The following is a 20,395-nucleotide window of genomic DNA, read 5'->3' as shown; positions in this document are numbered from 1 at the left end:
ATATATTTTTATTAGAAAAATAAAAATATAGACATGAAACAATTATGGACAAAGAATCATATTGATGAATGTAAGGTAATTACAATAATAACAATAAATAACAATAATAACAAAAAATAACAATAAAAAATGAGCTCATAAAATATAGAGAAAACATGTGACCTGGTATGTTTTAGCTGAGAAATGGAAGACAGATTAAACAATGACAAGGTTGATGAGAAGGAAAGGGGAAGGTGTAAATATTTTCACTTAAGTATAGATTTAAAATGAGCAGATTATTTATTCTGGATGAAGACTAGTTTGCTAGGGAAAGACCTCTTTTCCAGAGGCCTTGAATTGTCTAGACTCTACAGTAGCAATGTCCAATAGAACATTCTGCAGTAATGGAAATGTTCTATGGGTGTGCTATCCAATATGGTAGCCACTCATGACATGTGATGGCTATTAAGTTCCTGAAGTGTAACTAGTGCAACTGAATTTTAAATTTTATTTAATTTTAAATAATTTAAATAGTGTCATGATTCTAGAGGCTGAGGTATTAAATAGCACACCACAGATGGAGAAGAATACAAGAGGGAGTCCTTGGAGTCACCTCCTGAGAGCTGTGCATAAGTCACAGTCAGGGGACCTTCTGTGTCTCCTGCCCAGAGTCTGTTCTAGACTGGATCCTAAATCTTTTATGCCATTTTCGGGGGAAATGATATTATAGGCTTCTATTGTTGTCACTCTCAGGAGGACCCGAAGCCCAGTATCACTCACCTCCTGTGAGGACAATACCAACTATGTTCTAGACTGTAAGCTGAGCTCCTCAGCAGATCTAACTATCCCAGGGTACGAAGAGCTCAGCACTCATCACCCAGGCTCTTAATTCAGCGATTTTCTTATGAGGATGCAAGAGGTAAAGAAGGAATCAGTGGTATTAAGGCCTCTTCTCTCAACCTTTGGACCCAGGACAGAGAATTTTCCCAGCTCCCATCCTCTCTCAGGAAAGTCGTGGATAATAGTAATTACTGTTGGACAGTAGTCCACCTGCTGCTGACTATTGCCAAATTGTTTGTTGTGAGGACACAAAAGAATGGAACAGGTGTTAACATAGTCTTTGGAAATTAGCAAAATGATTCAACAAATATGGCACTCCTGAGTCTGGCCAGATTTTTCTTCTGCTTCTATTGTCAGGGGTAGTAGCTTGCTCCTTACCTTTCTAAGTATCTTTGTCTGTAGAGGCTTACTTCTGATGGTTGCACTACTTCTTGGCAAACCATCAAATAACAACACTAGAGGGGCACCTGGGTGGCTCAGTCAGTTAAGTGTCTGATTCTTGATTTTGTCTCAGGTCATGATCTCAGGTTCATGGGTTTGAGCCCCACATCCAGCTTTGCACTGACAGCATGGAGCTTGCTTGGGATTATCTCTCTCTTTCTCTCTTTTTCGCTCTCTCTCAAAAATAAATAAATAAACTTAAAAAAATAACAATACTAGAAACTAAATCATTCTTGCAGTTAGCACTTGCTGAAACGTACAAGGAAATAACTACTTCTTTTACTCAAAATAGTATATTTCAAGCTAAACCTTTTTCACTATCTCATAATTCTCCTTTTCCCTTTATTTGCTGGTGAGATAATCATAATAATCATCTTCAGGAAGTCTGTAACTGGGCATTGGTTAGAGGTGATGCAGGAGAAGGGAGGATAGGTGTCATTTTAATTTGAAGAGACCTTGCATGCTAGGCTGATTCTGTATGGTACAGGACAGGCCAACAGTGAGTTGTGACATGCTTCTGAGTTGGGTCATTGCCTTGCTTATCTATTACTGTGATCCAGACTCAATGACTTAGAACAACAATGTATTATTATCTCTCATGGTTCTGGGGTTGATGGGACTCAGCTGAGTGGTTCTCCTTTGGGGACTCTCCTATGGATATAGTTGGCTAACAGCTGACCAGGGTTGGCTGGCTTAACTTCCAAAATGGTGCTCTCCCATGGTGGGAGTTGGTTCTGGCTGTGAGCTGGGGTTGTGGACTCCATGTGGTTTAGAATTTCTCACAGCATGGCAGTCTCAGGATGATAACACTCCTTACCTGGCAGCTTTGGGTACCAAGACTGAGTGTTTCAAGAAGCCTAAGAAGAAGCTGAAAGGTTTTGGATGATCTGGCCTCAGAAGTTCCAGAAAGTCAATCCCACCTCATTCTATTGATCGGAATTGGTTGAGTAAGCCAGCGAGACCAGCCCAGATTCAAGGGAGAGGAATTAGACTTCACCTCTTAATTGGAGAAGGGAAGAATTTGAAGCCATTTTTAAATCTACTACAGTGATAGTATTAAAAGGAAACCATTTAGAGAAGACAAATTGGCAGTAATGTTTAGAAAGGATTGAAGAGTTAAAAGGCTACAACAAGAACTCTGGATTTTGGAAGGTGCTTATGGAAGAGAGTAAGTGACAAAACATAGAGACAAATTACAGACACTTTCAGAGAACCAAAGATAGCAGGACCTTGTAGAAATACAAGGGAAAGCATTTAAGGCAGCCAGTTCTTTCATTATGTTCAAAGATGAGTTTAAGGAAGACAGTGCTTTTGTTATGTGTCCTTTACATGACTGAGGACAAAGATTTCAAAAGACCCTTCTTGGTGGCACCTGGGTGGTTCAGTCAGTTGAGCTTCAGACTCTTGGTCTCAGCTCAGGTCACAATCTCGCAGTTCATGAGTTCAAACCCCATGAGGGGCTCTGCACTGTCAGTGCAGAGCCTGCTTGGGATTCTCTGTCTCCTTCTCTCTCTGCTCCTCCCCTCCTTGCTCTCTATTTTTTCTCTCAAAATAAATACTAAACATTAAAAAGAAAAAGCCCTTCTTGGATGATGAGGGAAGCTGGTAATGGCTGCCTTTTGGGTGGTGATGGCTGGCTTGGCTATTGGTGCTTTGAGTTTCATGTGTTCAACCAATGATCGAATAAAGATCTGGCATAAGAGAGTAAGAGGCCACTAGTCTGGTTCTGTTCGGTGCAGCAGTTCTTGGAAGCCACCCCCTCTATCGGTCTCTGGAACTTCTGTGCTGTTTCTGTGTTGTTAGCAAGGAAATAAAACCAGGTGTAAGAAGCCACTTGCACTCAGTTGCTTTTTGTTTTTAATTTTATTTTAATGTTTATTTATTTTTGAGAGAAGAAGACAGAATGTGAGCGTGAGAGGGGCAGAGAGAGTGAAAGAGACACAGAGTCTGAAGCAGGCTTCAGGCTCCGAGCTGTCAGCACAGAGCCTGATGTAGGGCTCGAACCCAGGAACCGTGAGATCATGACCTGAGCTGAAGTCAGACGCTTAACTGCCTGAGCCACCCAGGAGCCCCTCAGTTGCTTTCATTGAGCAAGATTAAAGCCGCAATTAGAATAAAAAGTTTGCCGGGCTGCCTGCCATGTCCATCTTTTTGTCCTCGTCTTATAAAGGAAGTTAAGAAATAGTTTACCGTCATTGGCAATTTTATGATATTCTACAGTTTCTCATCAACTCTCATCTCTGGTTCACATGCGGCTTTCTGCTTGGTAAAGGTCTTGCAAAATCAGAGGAATCTGAACAGCAAAACGATCAGAGAAACCCACAAAGAACTGCTTAGAGAAAGGGATAGTCCTGAGCCAATGAAAACGGACAAGTGGCAGTAATGGGAGGTAATATGAGACACAGATTGAAAAGGTGGTTATTTGGAGGTCAGGAGATGGAAAATGTGTGAAAGGAACGAAAAACTAGGCTGTAGAAGGAAGTCCATGTAGGACAGTGGTTTTTAAACCTATCTCAGGGAACACTGTGGTTCTGTGAGCAGTTACTGGCAGTTCTATAAATAACGAAAAACAGGCGTAGCAAGAATCACAGAGGCCCTGTGTGCAAAGATGTCATTTTATTTTCCACAACTGAAGTCAGCTTAGTTCATGGATCCTCATTTCCATCTCTAGCGCTAGAAAAAAAGCTTGCCACTTCAGAGTTGCTTAGTCTCTACTGCTGCAAGACTCAGCCTCCTCTGCTTAGAATCCTTCTCTTTCTAAACCCCTTGTCCTTGTGGACACTGACTGGAGTTCTCTCCATACGTCGTCCTCTGGACTTACCGACCCCAGCTGGGATCATGCGTGCCTTGGTGTCCCCAGCTGCCAGGGGTGGTCAGTGTCGGCCTTCTTACCCCTTGGCATCCCCCTCTGAGGGTCTGGGGACTCTGAACACTCTAGGAGTGTTGTGTCACCATTTGTGAAACAGCCTGTTCTCAGGCCCAGGCAGTTCCACTGTCACAGCTGTCCCTTGGCACAGACCACCCTGGACACAAGGCTTTGCTATGACACTGGTGGTTTCCAGGATTCTGCTTCTTGTGTATTAGTAGACACTCTTATCAAAGACAGTCCCATGATTTGGGCAGCTTGCTAGGCGGGTCATACACCGAAAATCCTCAGAGAATACGGTCTCTGTCAAGAAAGGTGGTCTGACGATGGCAGACAGTCGAGTCTTCCAAATGACAGGAGTCTCAGAGATGGGAAGGTAGTGAGGGAGATAACACTCCAGAAGGTGCCATCCAGACCCTGGATGTTATTTCCGTTTCTCATAAGTTTTTGTGAAACACACAAAAATCATCACCTCCGCGGAGGCATATGTCTTACACATTCACATTCAGAGCATTTGTGTGGTGCTGAGACCAGAGCATACAGGAGTGACAATCTCCGCACCATGAGCTTTCAACTCAGGGGTGAAGCAAGACAGGTAGACACACGAGCCACCTAGGAAAGGAAACAAAGGGAAGGGAGAGTTCGGAAACGTGGTCAGCATGGCTGAGTGAGGAAGGAGATACATTCAAAGTGCCAGAGAGAACAGTGGCTATAGGTAAGGGAAGGTCTTCAAATCCCATCCTCATAATAGACGGGTGTATGCGTGTTTTATCTGGGTCTAAGGGCTCACGTGTCTAGCAGGATGGTTGGGGTAGGGGTGGGTGGGAGGCATCACAATACAATGAAAAAACAAGGAGAAGTGTAATTTTAATTCCAATTTAAAAATTTAATTACATTTAACTTTATTAATTTAAATTTAATTTAGTTTAATTTTAAGTGTAATTTTAAATTAGGATTAAATTTTAATTTTAATGTAATTTTAAATTAAAATTAAATTTTAATTTTGAAATTTAGATTAAAATGTAATTTTAAATTCTACATTACTACACAGACTCATCATGTTTTCTACTCGTAAACTGTTTAAAAACCTTCACTATACGAACTGTGAGATATGTTTATGCTCACTAACAACACTAGTTCTGCAGCACTGAGCCTGACCTGCTCACGCTAGCTTTCATTAAGTGCCCCTGGGACACGTGCTGAAGCAGCTTCAAGCGGAGGGTTCACAGTAAGGCCATCACTAGGGGGGCTCAGAGGAACAGTTGTTCCCACCCCTGGCTGCATGTTGGAATCACCTAGGAGCTTTAATAACACTGAGATTTGGGCCTCAGTCCCAGAGATTTTCATGTGACAGATCTGGGCAACAGTGGTCCAGCTCTCTCTCCTGATGATTCTGATGTATAATCAATGTTTTGAGAACCACCACTCTAAAAAGGAATACTAAAGAGATGGTGACATCTGGTGAATTCTTTTTTTTTTTTTTAAGCTATTTTTAAAATTTTATTTATTTATTTTGAGAGAGAAAGAGTGAGCAGGGGGATGGGCAGAGAGGGAGGGAGAGAGAGAATCCCCAGCGGGCTCAGCGCTGTCAGCGCAGAGCCCGATGTGGGGCTCGATCTCATCAACCTGTGAGATTATGACCCCAGGCGCTGAGCCACCCAGGCACGCCTGGTGAATTCTCATAATACCATGTCACTGGCCCCAGAGTTAAGCCTGTTCCTTGGAGAAAGAGGAACCAGATGCAAGGGCTGGAACCAGATAAAATTTTTTAAAAAATAAGAAATTATCATCACAGCAGGCCACAAGTCAGCATTAGGGTTGATGAATTATTGCTGTTGGCTTCTTTATGCTTTCCTCCAGCCCAGAATTATCTGGGCCAGCTGAGGCCAGGGTTATCTCAATTCTTGGGTTTCTGACAGAGATGTCAAGGGAAGGACTATGGAAACCAGCACCTGCCCAGCCTGGAAGGGATACAGGAAGGGTGTGTGTGTGTGTGTGTGTGTGTTCTGTTAGGAAGGAAGCAATCATCATTTACTCAATGTCTCCCCAGAGGATGGCTCATTAGGTCCTCAAAACAAGTCAGGGTCCAGGCACTTGCTGGAGGTACGGAGTTTTGGAAAGGGAAGAGCAGCTTCCAAGCCCCTGGCTGTGGGGCTTGGAGCCCAAGCCAGCCTCTGCTGATACCCCTCCCTGCACCAAAGTCTACGCCTGACCCCGGCCATTCACTGCATTTCTAGGACTACCAGTTCTCATGTGCAAAATGAGTGGATGGGAGTAAGTGGGTTTTAAGCTTAAAAGAATACCTGGTCAGGCCAAGAAGTCTGGTATCAAGACTGTACCACCGATAAGCTGCTCTTTCATCCGGGCGCAAAACAATAACAAGCAGCAAGTGACTCTTGTGTCAACCCTGTGCTTGGCGCTGGTTTAGTGTTAATTTATGTAATCTCCCCAACCACTCCATGAGGTGGGTGCTGCTGTGATCCCTTTTCAGCGAAGAAGAAAGGAGGTACCAAGAGGTTGGTGAGTTGTGAAAGTTCCCAGGGCCAGTGTGAGAGAGCAGGGGCCAGGCCTCAGGCTCCAGTGACTGACCCTATCTGGTCTCTTAGGCTGGAAAGTGTGTGTTTCTGGGACCTGAAAGTCCCAAGCTCCATTCGCTGCAGTCATGCCCAGGGACCCCGCAGTTGGGTGGTAGCCAGGTTACGCTGTCCAGGTGAGTCGTCCCAAGTCACTTCGGGTGGGACCACGGTCACTGCCCCTCCAGGGTGCGGGAGCCCGGGGCCCCCGGGGATGAGGGGGATGAACGGGGCAGGCCGGAGTCCCGGGTTTCCCGGGGGTAGGGCGCGGGGGCACCGGGCCAGCTCTCTCCCTGCTGAGCCCGGCCCGCCCCGCCTTCTCCGCCCACCCACCCCCGTCCGTCTCCGCCCGAGGCGTCCAAGCCGGAGCCGGAGCCTCAGCGCAGCAGGAGCCGCGCCCGGCTGTTCCCGGGCGCAAGGGCGGCGCGGCTCCTGCTCGTGTCCGCGCCCGGAGCCGACCCGGAGCGCGCGGCGGCGGCGGCGGCGGCGGCCCGGCGCCCCCAGGAGCCGGCGGGCATGTGACTAACCGCGCGCCCGCGCCCCGGAGCCCCTCGCCGGGCTCCCAGGGCGCCCGCCCCGCCGCGCTGGGCCCGGGGCGGCCCGGGGCTCGCCCAGGTAGGAGGAAGCTGCAGCCTGCGGGGTTGGAGTGTTGGCGGGTAGGCGGGCGGGCGGGAGCGGGGGTGGGGGGTGGGGTGGGTACCCACCGTGGCTTTGACACCTTTCCCTTCCGCACAGACCGCGCGGAAAGCGTCCTTCTTAAGTCAGACTGAACTTGGTTGTCAGTTTGTTGTGGAAGAAGGTGATGGCGGTGAAATCTGTGGGGGTTTTGCTTGTTTTTATTTTTGTGTGAAACCGGAATAAGGATTGTTCAAATCCCTTTGCGGGGTGGGGGGGGGGCGGACTTGACGATGGTCCTGGCGGGTTGTTGTGGGGTGTGTGTGTGTGTGTGTGTGTGTGTGTGTGTGTGTGTATGTATGTAAACTGCTTCCAGGAATTTGAATGCAGCCAAGTATGGCTGGTTCAGGAGTGTCCCTCTCCGGGGTTTAGGCTCAGAGCTGTCAGTCTGGTCAACAAGATAAGGACGAATGCGAAAGCCCTACAGTGGGGGAGAGAAACTTGTGCTCCCGAGACCCCAGGGAGAGGCTGATGCTGGGTGTAGCTGCAAACAGACATGAAGAAGACTCATTCACAACAGGCAGGTCCAGTACTTCACAGTTTATAAGGCTCTTTAAGCTTCTCTTTTATCTTCCCCGAAGTCTTGTGAGAGACATGCTGTTACCACCTTCCTTTCACAGCAGGGAAAGTGGAGGCTTAGACAAGGTGACTAACTTGGGGGACTGGCACCCAGAAGGAGAGTGAGCCCTCGGGACTCCAAAGCTATGCCTTCTGCTTTACCGCCCGATGGCTTCCATGGTCCGTGCCTGCCCAGGCTTTCTCCTCTGTGCTGCTGAGGGTGTGTGGATTCCTGCCAGGGCAGATGTCCCCAGTGATTTCTGGTGGTAGGAGATGCTTATCAGATGGGCATGTTCTAGGGCTTTTAGCGCCACAGCGTAGGAACCAAGTAAGGGACATCTCTGGGCCACTGATGCCTTGGAGAAAAAAGGTGAGCTGAGATCCGTCTGTTATTGGAAGGTGCTGTCTGGGTCACCCTGGCTTGGTACCAAGCTTCTGGAAGGTGAATGCATAACATTGAACTCCAGGACTATTGGCGAACTGAGGAGAGCCAGGGATGTAGGGTGGGGGGAGTGCTGGGGGGTTTGCTGCCCCTTTCCGCACCCAGTTTACTGTGCATTTGTGGCCACCTTTGTTTCTCTTGACTGCTTTTAATTTCTTATTTCATATCCTTGTTATTGCATTTAATATTCTGTGTTCACATCCTGTATTATGTTTTGTGCTAGATGAAAATGTGGGGCCTCCGGGATGGGATTTGATGCGAGAAGGGACGTGGAACCCTTTATGTATTTTTAGTCTTATTTGGCAAGCTGCCACTTTGTGGCGTGTGGAGCATCACCTGGCCCTGTCTACATTTGGGTGGCCTCCATGTAGTTCCAGAAAGGATGTTTGACCTGAATTTTCACATGATCTTGGCAGGGCAAAACTAAATTCTCCTTTTTCTTTCTTTTTTTTTTTAAGTTTATTTATTTGTTTTGAGAGAGAGAGAGAGAAAGAGAGAGAGACAGGCAGAGAGAATCCCAAGCAGCCTCTGAGCTGTCAGTGCCGGAGGGGGGGCTCGAACTCACAAACCATGAGATCATGACCTGAACTGAAATCAAGTCAGACACTTAACCGACTGAGCCACCCAGGTGCCCCTAAACCCTCCTTTTTAAACAGGCTCTAATCAGCTCTGTGTGGCATAATGCGGAAAGGCTTTCTTTATGGCTTTTTAAAATAGCATCTTGTCAGTAATTCTTTTACTGTTGGTGAAATACTACTTAATATTAGATTCACTTATTTATTTAACAAATGTTTATTGAATACCTACTTTGTGCCAGACACTGTTCCGAGTACTGAGGACAGAGCAGTGAATGGGATAGATGAAAATCTCTGCCCTCTAATGGATGTGAGTCCTCTTGGTGAAGTCACAGGGCAACTGCAGTCTCTCTGCCTAAGGGGGTTCTTTGAACTATGCCTCTTTGAATGGAGAGTGGGCACGCTGGCCACCCACAGGCAGGACACCGTTCAGTGTCTCCACTGGAAAGGGCAGGAAGGTAATGGATACAGATACAACTTATATGGGTGGTTCCCAAGGATGCTGAGATATACTCTAGGGCTTGGCCGTGCACTTGGATCATGGAAAATGGAAACCGTGTGGCTGGGATGCACCAGTGGGAGATGGGTGTCCTCCTGGAAGCAGGAAGAGATGATGTTGTAAACAGAGTGTTTTATTAATCAAAGTGCCAAAGCCGGACAGTTGCAACTACCCCAGCATAGGGAGGAGGGAAGTACAGAGATTATGCTACATGACAGACTCACTGTGAACTTGCCACTTTGAAGGACAGCTGTCATCAGAAGGCACTGAGACTCACTGGCCATGGCCCAGCCTCATGATGTTCTCCATCTGCTGTCGTTTGTATTTGGGTTTGTGTTTTCCCTTGAGGTTTCGAGTTTGTCGGCCGGCTTACAGGATCTGTGCTGTCAGCAGCTTTGTTCGCCTGCTCCTTCCACCCTGCCCTTGCCGGCTGTGACCCCAGGAAATGCTGCTGCAGCCTCCTGGCCATGCTCAGCACTGGGGAGCCTGTGGGGGAGCCCAGGAACCAGAGTGAGCTCACCAAGTGTTGAAAGGGGCTGGGGTTCCTGAAGGTTTGAACGCCTGAACTCTGCGCTTCTAACACACGTGGCAGGGTGATGGAGGCTTTCCCCATTCCTACCTGTTCCAGAAAGGATTTACAAGATGCCATAAATGAAAAATAGGATGAAAGAAAAACAAGAGTGGAGAGGAAGTGGAGCCTGCAGTGAGTCTAGAAAAGTGTCAAACGTAAACCTTCGTGAACTATTTGCAAAGTTGCCAAGTGGGGCTATAAATCTGGAGGTAAGCTGGGTACCCCGGCCTTGCCTGTACCTTACTTAGCATTGCCTGAGGTACTCTGACGAGAAATGCCAGGACTCCAGAGCAAACAAAGCAGCGTCTCTGGGGGTGCGCCCAAGCACTGGTGTTTTTAAAGCCCCCTGGGCGTTCTAAACGTGTGACCAAGGTTGACAACCCCAGTGTAGCTTCCTGCAGGCAGTGGGAGAGAGGAAACCTGGTGGGACACAATTGTCTGTGTCTTCAAGCTGTAAATGAAGTGCTTAGGAGAAGTAAAAGGATGCCTGGTAACAGAGAAAAGTGGGACCTTCCCCCCACCCCCCCAGGGTCCCTGTTGAAGAGGTACAAAGAGAAACTTTTAGGGTGTCTCTTGAAATGATTCCCCATCGACAGTGCGGTTTGGTAGCCGAGTTTCAGCTGGACTTAGGGTGCTAGTAGGAGGTGGGGGAGGTGGCCTATGCATCGTGAGCTCTGCACGTGTGGCCTGGCAAACCAGAGCACTGAAGGCCACCAGCAAATACAGCCCATGATTCCTGCCCCTGAGTTCAATCCAGAGTTAAATTCTGTCACTTTGAGCAGTGCTTCTTGGCTCATTCAGAACCCCTTACCCCTCTTTTTAAATATATAGTTTATTGTCAAGTTAGCTAACATACAGTGTATGCAGTGTGCTCTTGGCTTTGGGAGTAGATTCCTGTGATTCATCACTTACCCCTTACTAATGCAAATATTTGCAATTCTGAAATAATATAATAAAACTTACCGACAATGTAATTTCCAAATAGTCACTATAATAGCTAGATGTAAAGGATCACTGTGTGGATGGATGCTTGGGCAGAACCAAACTAGAACCCAATGAGGCTGCCAAATGGGTTATGTAGGCTGGACTGTAGGATCACAGAGGACAACTCCAAGTTTGGTCCGGATCAGAGACATCCTGGTGGGGGATCCAAGTACCACTGAATGATGAGTGACTCTTGCTCAAGGTCTAAGTGGTTGTCAAAGTCAGTCCTCTCTGTTTTCACCATATTTACATTCCTGGAAAATTTAGTATGTACGAAAAGCATGCCAACAATCTATAAGTGTAGGACGGAATTAGGCACTAGCCTCCCCAGATGATAAATGACATGAGATGCTTGGAAGTCATGCAGGACAAGAGTCCATCTTTACTTTGTGGAACTGCCTCGAGTTGTTGCGGAAGGGCCTCTACCACTAAATGCTTCGTTGTGATCACCCAAGGCGTCCCCTTCTCCACACTTTCAAAAGTGCTACCTTAGCAGCCACACTGGCCCCTTTGAGAACTAGTGCTTCCCTTGCATCACTTGGTAGTGAGTGACTGAAGCCTTCATGCCCCTGTGCGCCCTAACATAGCAGGGCACTGATTGGGTGCAAGCCAGCCGTCCAAAGTTAACTGTTAAAAGGTCATATTGGTGATGATAGAAATCAGAACGTGGAGTCCTGTGCAGTGAGGGGTGGCTAGTAAGGGACACAAAAGAACTTTAGGGGAGGATGGAGACCGTCTGTATCTTGATGGGGTATTCTGGTGTATACAGTTATCATAGTTAATGGAATTATACACTTAAGATTTACTGTGTGTTTCACTGTATGCATATTTCATCTCGGTAAAAAAAACACAGGAGTGAAAACAAAGAAAAATTCGTATGGAGAATGTCTAGTCCCCTGAGGCTACCTGTAGCTGCCACTTAGAGCAACAGAACCGTTCTCACAACTGGAAGGCAGTGCTTAAGGGCAAGCTGTGTGAGGCCAGACTCAGTATCAGGCCCCTTGCAAGCACTGCATTGGAGCTGTGCTGGAGAGCTGACAGGGTCAGGCAGAGCATTTGAAAGGGGGACAAGGGACAGGAGAGCAGAGCCCTTCCTGTCACTGGGTCTGGTTGCTGTGGTCCAGGAGCCCTAGAGGGTTCACTGGGGAGAAATTGGACTGTGTTAAAATTCAAGTCCAACCAAGAGATAGGTCTGGCCGATTCCTGTTTGTAGCCCTCTAGTGAAGGCAGTCCCGTCCTTCTGCTTTATTTTCCCCGTTGTCCCTGAAACCCACACGAAACCACCAATCCGGTGGCTTTGTGCCTTGTAATAGCGGAACAACTTAGACTGTACAGCAACATCTAAAACCTCTGTGACTGTGTTTACTTTATCTCCATATCCCTGTGCGTGATAGCCTTTGGTGATTAAAAAAACTTTCCTTGCCTCATTTGTGTGGGTAAATACGCCGGATGAATCTGCTGTGAGCCGGGCTTTTGGATCATCTGAAAGGAAAGTCGCCAAAGTTTCAGTGTTTCTCAGACTTTCTGAGATGATGCGTGTTTCTGTGGCCTCTGTTGTGGGAGTGGTTTTGTTAGCTCATAGTTTTATATAACTTTGTCTCTGGGGGAAAATCAGTGATAGCCATGCTGAACACACAGTTGGGTTTTAGGAGCCCTGTGTGTGGTGGGGTACATGGTTCTCCTCTCTGCAGAACGGAAATCATTGTGTCACACTGTGGTGACCCCCTTTGTGTTCACATCCTTGTTCTCCTTCCCTGTCTCGGGCATGGAACCTTCCTGGGGAGGTGTCTCAGTGTTAGGGTTAGGTTGCTCTGACAGTCTGGCCCCACGCGTGTGACTTTGTGTGGCCCTCGTTGTTCCCTTTCTCATGACTGGGGCCGAACAGAGATGACTGCGGGTATTTATATAGGGCAATGCCTCTCAGATTTTACCACCAAAGGAGTAAATGCTCAACCTAGCACTCCAAAGTGACTCACCCTCAGGGCTTCTTTGATGACTCATGCGTTACCTTTTGGAGATCTTTCTTTCCATTTCATAATATAGCCATGTTTTCTCTAATAGAAATATAACTCTGCCCAGAGAATCCTTGAGTAAAATCAGTACCCTAGGAAGTTAGACTCCAAGTTCCCTGGCTGTCTACAGCTTCTCCTTGGGGATTTGCAGATTCTAGATTATGAAAGAGGGATTTGTGTAAGTCCAGAATTCTAAAGTATTTTCCACAGTTTTGTGGTTCTATGGCTTTATGAGCAAGTTTCTTTATGCCTTGTCTTTAAACCTAACATTTTGGGTCCTAACATTATTGGAGCCTGTTTAATTGCTGTTTGAATCCTTGTAACAGGTAAAGGTCAAAATTATGGACCTGATTTTAATGCCATATTCCATTCCCCATATGTGTTCACAATGGGGTTGTTTTTTTTTTTGATGTTTATTTATTTTGAGAGATAGTGAGTAGGGGAGGGGCACAGAGAGGGAGACAGAGTCCCAAGCAGGCTCCCCACTGCCAGCACAGAGTCTGATGCGGGGCTCGAACCCACAAACTGTGAGATCGTGACCTGAGCAGTCATGAGTCAGATGCCCAACTGACTGAGCCACCCAGGTGCCACAACATGATGGTTTTCAATAGAGCATGGAGGTTGTGGTGATTCCTGAGCTGAAGAACCTGATTTAGTCTTTGTTTCTTCCAGGGGCTATCCACAGTCGCTTCTTAGTTACAGTCACTTAGTTGAAGCCTAATTCTCTGAATATTTCTCTTAGGTCAAATATACATATATACACACGTTGAATAATGTTTGGGATGAGAAGTTTTATTAGATGATGCTGCATATGTATTTGTAAGGCACTCATTGTGAATAGTGAGCTGGTATGAGGTGGAAATGTGAAAGTACCGTTAGGATTTCCACTTAAATTTCAGATGTGGGGCTCTTCAGGTCCCTGGAGGAAGGAGGGGGCATCTGCTGCTGTCTTCTCTCTCTTCCTGGGTTTCTGTGGAGGCTTGGCTGCTGCGGAACTTCCCTTAGAGGCAGGCAAAAGTGGTCCCTCCGAGGTCCTGTACTTTGGAGGGTTCTGCTCTGCTTCTCAACCAGCTGTGTGCCTTAGCATGGCCAGGAGTCTGTAGAACCAAAAGGATGTGCCTACTTGGAACATGTAATGGAACGGCAGCATGGCCATGACCCAGGTACCCGGGCCCCCCTAAATGCCTTGTCCAGACAGCCTGGACAGAGTATAACAGGTCTCTTTCTTAAGTCGTTCCCCTATGGACTCTGCTGCCGGTATGCCTCCTTGGTCTGCTGAGTGGCCAAGGCTGTATGGCGGGAGTGAACTTGGATATGTGGATTGGAATGTCTACCTGTGTGCACGTGCAGGGCCCCTCATGATATGTGACCGAGCTGGGGGCAATCAGGGAATCCATCTCGGAGGTTAACGTAGGCAGGGAGAGCGTGAACCATCCCAGGGTCTGCTCCCCACAGGTCCTTTGCGGGGCAATACAGCCTGGGCTCAGACGCTGCTCTCAGAGCCTGGTGCCTCCGCTGCCCCTCTCCCAGAAGTGGGCCCACACAGCACCTGCCTCTTCATGATGTCTGGTGCATGCCACCTCTGTCCTGTGCCTGGCTTCTGTCCTGGAAAGCCAGGTTCACAATATGGGGGGATTCCTCAACAATAGGAAGGAAATTCCTCGAGGTTGTGGGAAATTCTTCCAGAACAAGAAGGCGTTAATAGATGCAGTGTGGCCACAAAGTAGGAATAAATGCCCCTTCCCTCTGCACTGGGGCCCTGGGCCTCGTGGAAACCACTTGGGTTCTGGTGACAGTCACTCTGTCCCCCAGCTGTCACCCTTCCTGTGTCAGTGCTGGATATGGAGTTCCTTGCAGACTGACAGGACAGCACTGTGTGGTGAAGTGGGACGCTTCTGCTGGGGGCCTGTATGTTCATTGTTAATTCTTGTACTTGATCTCTGCTTTTGTAATTTAGTTCACGTTGAAGTTTGTCCTTCTAGGTCTGGTAGGACATTGCTTTATGCCTCAAATTCACATTTCCATTTTATCTTTTTTTTTTTTTAAATTTTAGAGGGAGAGAGAGACAGTACACATGTGCAAGCAGGGGAGAAGGGCAGAGGAGGAGGAGAGAGAGAATCTTAAGCAGGTTCCACACTCAGCTCGGAGCCCCATGCAAGGCTCGATCCCCTGACCCTGGGATCCTGACCTGAGACAAAATCAAGAGTCAGATGCTCAGCCTACCAAGCCACCCAGGAGTCCCTCCATTTTATTGTCAGTAAACAAGTAGCTTCATACATATTTTTCATATGACACATAATCGTGGTGTGATGTACCAGTTTCCAGTTTCCAGATATGTTATAATCACCAAAATGCAAGGGGAACTATACATTTCATGTAATTGTCATAGAAAGCTGTGTTTCCCGTTTTCGCACCCCAGGGCACTGCAGTGAATAGACCAGGTTGCTGGGGGCAGGGGGCTGACCAGCCGAGGCCTCCTGTCATGCCAGGCCCTGGCTGACTACCCTGGTTGGGCATCAGCACCTCAGTGCACGGCTGGGTCTCTGCACACCAGCTGGAAGCTGCCATGGAGAGGAGGGTAGGCAGGGTGGGAAATTTCCTATGGAACACAGACATCACGGCACCTGCGGGCAGGACGGGAGCATTGTGTTAGGGCTTGTTAATTTATTGGGAGCATTAATCCTTTCCCCTTCCTTAGTCATTTTTTTTTATGTGAAAAATGCATCTGAAAAATAACACAGTGGAATAAATACATGACGGTTTTTATTGTCAATACTTTCTAAAAATATTTTGAATTTTACTTATAAACCAATTTCAAAAATCACTGCAGGCTTTGCTCAGTTGCCTCTGAACAAGGGAGGGTGACTTGGCCAGTATCCCTTCTGGCAGGAATCGCTCCCAGTGTCTGGTCCTGCTCCGTCTGCTGTCCCCCAGCGTCCTGCGTGGCTTCCTGGCTGTGCGTCCTTTGTGTAACCCCTGAAGTGGTAGTCTTCCTTGTCCAGGGTGGTTCCCTTGCATTTCTCTTCTCTGACTCACACTGAGTACCTATATTCTATCCTTTCTCCCCCTTGCTTCAAGGCCAGATTTCGTGTAGTCTAATGTGAAGATGGTGGGTGAATCCCTTCCTCTCTCCCTCCCTCCCTCCCTTCCTTCCTGAGCTCTTACCACATGCAGGGTGAGTAGGATGGGCCCCCCCTCACAGGAGCCTCCCGGCCCAGGTAGGGAAGGCCAGCAACTGGGGCAAGCCACCACTGCTGCCCAAGCCCTGGGTCCCAGAGCCAGAGGTCTGAGGCATGCGGTGCCCTGTGCCCTATGTGACTTGTGGTCCTGGCCATTGAGGGCAGGGGCCTCTACAGGGCCCCTGGGAAAGGCCTGAGATCAGAATCGGCTCAGAGCTGGTTGGACATCACAGAAGAAGCAGGTGGACTGGGAACAGTAGAACGAAGTGACAGCCCTGAGAAGCACTGGAGAGGCGTGGTGGAAGCGGAAGGCAGCGTGCTTGCAGATGGGCAAGGAGAAGACCCTATAACCCAAACAGCAGAGGATGGGAAGTGGAGACAGAATATAAAAGTTCTTTTAAACAACTTTCTGGGGCAAAGAGGAAGAGGGAAAGTGAAGTGGTTTAGGGGAGGTGGGAAGTCAATTCTGCAAAAGATTTCCTGGACTTTCCAAGTAGATTCATTCCTCTTGCCCATCCTCTCCCCGCCCCCTGCCCCCCCCCCCGCCTCTATTAATTTCTCTGACATTCCCCAGGTAATTGCCCCCCGCTGCACTCATTTCTGGGCCATACTCCTGGAGACCGAGAGGGCACTGTGCTTAGGACAGGGGGCAGGAAGATCAGGGAGTCTTTGATTTTGTGTTCTGTGTGATTCATGTGGACAAGCCACTGTGCCTCTGACCCCTTCATGTTATGCTGTATCTTCTCACAAATCTAACGTGAATAATCAGGCAGTAGTTAGTCTATTTAACCTAAGCAACGTGTTTGGTGTTGCATTGGCTATTTTATTGATTGGACATTAAAAGGCCTTATGCCTCAGTCTTACCAGCATTTCCAAGGCCTAAGGAAATGAATCAGACCTGAAGAAAATGTCAGACTCCAACATATTGAAAGTAAACCGTAAAACCAGGGAAAGGATTGTGGAATGTCTATAGGACATAACAGCTCAGCTTTTTGGAAGTTGTTTCAAATTCTGTAATTTGGAATGCAGGTGTATCAATACACTTGATGTAAGGAAGGACTCCCAGTGTGCCTGTTCTTACAAGGGACCTGTTCATTTCTTCCTGGCATCTGGGTCTTTCTCTGAGCTTTCTTCTCCAAGTGCAGAAAGCGGTGAGATCCCCACAGGTGGCTCCATTTTTCTGCATCCCTGAGGCTGGCAAAGAGCCAGGTTGTATGTGTTTTTTTTTTTTCCCAGAAGGGATGGTGGTTGTTCACCTCTTGGCATCTCTCACGCCCCCGATTCGATCTTCTGAAACCGTCGTCTCAGAGGACCGTGGGACATCTTGCTCTTTAAACGTATGGCACATTTTTCCAGCTTGTTGAGGGTTTTTTGGACACCTCTTGAGATCTGTGCAGTGGTCGGTCGGTGACTAAGCTTCCTCAGTCGAGCTTACACTGGTGTGTGTGCTTCCTTCCCCAGGTAGACTCGCCCCTTAAAGATGCTGACTCCATCCTGAGAAGCAGGAGCACCTCACACACCAGTTCACACCTCTCGAGAGGCGAGGGGCTCACCGGCCTTTTCTCACAGACAGCTGCAGTCTTCAGCCTCAGCTTCAGGTGATCCTGGCATATCTCTCATTGTATACCGAATATTGGACAGCTGTCCGGACATTTTCCTTTGGGTCAGCTCCATGGTTTTATCTGATTTCTGAAGGGGTCTGTGGCCCCTCTGAGGGTCACCGCTCAGTCACTTTCCCAGTGACCAGGTCACTTACCTGTCACTACGATTACGACCTGTGTGATGATGGCTCCCAGTGCTCTGTATGCTCTCCAGTTCTGGCACATTCCAGGCCTTGTGTCCATGTCACTCAGCTTTCAGCTGACACTGGGGTTCTCGGTCTCTGTTGGAGGCCACACTGCTAGCTAGCCACAGGAGACCCAGGCCCAGTCGTGCTGTGAGTGACACCCTTTGGGCATCTCCTCGGGTTGTCTGTGGGTTCTGGAGCCTGTCCCCCTTTTCTGGCCTGCGCCTTGCTGGTCTCCACCTGAATCAACAGGGGCTGGTGCATTCCAGACCCCCTCTGTCACCCTTCTTCTCGCTTGCCTCTGACTGGGTCTCAGATACACCCCATCACTGCCGCTGACTCATGGCCCCATGCCCTCTTGTCTGGACTCCCTTTCACAGCAGCCTGCTCTCCCCGCCAACCCTCTTATCTCTGCTTTGTATTCCACATGGGTGCCAAGATTTCTATAAAACATGAAAATCTGATCGCACACCACCCTGTGGCTTAAGTGATTTTCTTTTTTGCCACCTACAAATTGCAGTCATCTCCACAGCGAGACTCCGTGTTCTGGGCACTTTGGGCCTCCCCAGCTTTGCCTCTCAACTTCCCACCTTTGGTTTATACTCTGAAACAGGATGGGGCTGATCTCTTCCATGGGCTCCCCACCACCTCCTGAGGTTCAGGTAACACCTCATCCAAGAGCCCTCCTCCAGGCTGAGTTAGGGCCCTGGGGGTGGACACCCCTGCGTCATCATGTAGCTCTCTCCAAATAATTCTCTACAACCCTTACAACCCTACGAGTAATTTGGAATTAGATCCTGAGATACAGTCTATACATAAAATTCACCTGGGCATCTTCCTTTTCTTCCCTGTTCCATAATCACACAAGTCAGATCTTGTAACTGCATGAAGTAATAGCTGGCACTGTTCAGTTGGTTCATAGTGCCTTTATATTGTTTCAGAGAAAGTAACGTGAGTAGTTGATTGGCCTGGACCTGGTCATTGGGAAATCATGTAAACCTTTATTTTTCTGCCTCTCTATCAGGGAGACTTAAAACACTTCCACAGAGCTACAGAAAGAGCTAATAAGCCAGGCTGCTGATAATCTGAATATAGTTTAAAGGCAATATATAATGATAATAGCGCGATTAACCTCGGCTAACTTGGGAGAAGGCCAGTTTACGTGAATGAAATGTCAGAATTACAGGATATTTAAGGAATGCAGTCTTACTGCTCTGAGGTAGGTTTCAAGGCTTGAACCAGGCTTAAGGATCATAGTCTTCATGCTGGGGGTAAAGTGGGGAGACTATAAATGGGAGCATCTATCATACTGAGAAAGTCTTTCTTTTTTTTCTCTCAGCATTTATGAAAAAGCACCTTGTGACATTTTTTATGGGTTTTAATACCACTTCTTAAATAGAACATTTTTCAGATAATATTTAAATGATTGCACGTCATTAGTGTCTGAATTAGTGATGTCTTAGTTACAATATGTTTTGTGCTTGCAATTAACTTGTAGCCTCAGATAATATAGACAGATTTCATCTCCTGTAAAAATTAACAGACAGGTGTTGTTAAAATGTGAAATTGCATGGTTTACTCTGGACATTGCCCCTGAAATTGGGTTAGAGGGGGGAGCTATTTCTTTTGTTAATTTTTTCATTTTTCCATGCAAATTTATTAAGGGCTTGAGCTCCAAGTGTAGTGGCATTCTGTGGGGGCAGTGAGGGGCCTGTCATGGTGCCTGCCCTCATGATGCTTCCTGTCCTGGGATAACCACAGTAAGATGTGCCGGGTGGGGGCTATGACCTGCATGAGCACAGAGGAGGAAGGCCCAGCCGGCCTGGGGGTCTGTCGGGGATGATGGTGATGGCGTTGAGACCTGATAGATGAGGGAGGTAGCCAGGTGAAGGGAGGAGGGACTAGGGAAGGCAAAGTCTCTGAGGTGAAGAACAGGCCGTGGACCACGGTGGGGGACAAGGAGGCGGGGCATTGAGTTTGAAAAAGAAAGTCAGAGCCTTGGCACAAAGAACCTGTATGTACTTACTAAGAAGTTTGGACTTTGTTGTGTGCACTGGGGGGCCAGTGGAGGTATTTTGAAAAGATCATTTGGTAACTGTGGGTCTGTGGGCTCTCTGGATGAGGGGGAAGTGGTATGTCCACAGGCAAAGAGACCGATGAGAAGTCTGTTGCCATAATTGATCCAGGCAGGAGCTGGTGATCGCCTGAGCTAGAGGCATCGGCAGTGGGTGTGAGTGAACGGGGCCACTTGATAATGGTTAGGGTGGTTAAGAGAGCAGCTCTGGGGGGGGCGGTGGTAGATTCAAGGTCATTGGCCTAGATCTCTTGTTGGGTGGGAGTATGTGTGGCCTGTGCAGGGCAGTGCTGTGCCTGTCATTGAGGTGGGGAGAAGATGAGTTTGGGTGGAGGCCTACT

General features: G+C 47.8%; 1 protein-coding gene across 5 annotated transcripts in view; it reads left to right on the top strand.

The window, feature by feature from the left end:
• The window catches only part of IL1R1 (interleukin 1 receptor type 1), a 129,141-nt gene that overhangs the window by 81,487 nt on the left and 27,259 nt on the right, over nt 1-20,395 (top strand). For 2 of the 5 annotated variants that reach the window (XM_042931882.1, XM_042931883.1), the window contains one exon: nt 17,656-17,792. The gene's annotated coding sequence lies outside the window, so the exon portion shown is untranslated. Of the gene's footprint in view, nt 1-5,949; nt 6,837-7,283; nt 7,315-17,142; nt 17,532-17,655; nt 17,793-20,395 lie in introns of those variants that run through there. The other 3 variants (XM_042931884.1, XM_042931885.1, XM_042931886.1) reach the window with 3 other exon arrangements.

Source organism: Panthera leo, chromosome A3, assembly GCF_018350215.1.
Source record: "Panthera leo isolate Ple1 chromosome A3, P.leo_Ple1_pat1.1, whole genome shotgun sequence".
Classification (NCBI taxonomy): Eukaryota; Metazoa; Chordata; class Mammalia; order Carnivora; family Felidae; genus Panthera; species Panthera leo.
Note: the sequence above shows the minus strand (reverse complement) of the source record. Positions and strands in the feature narration are given on the sequence as shown.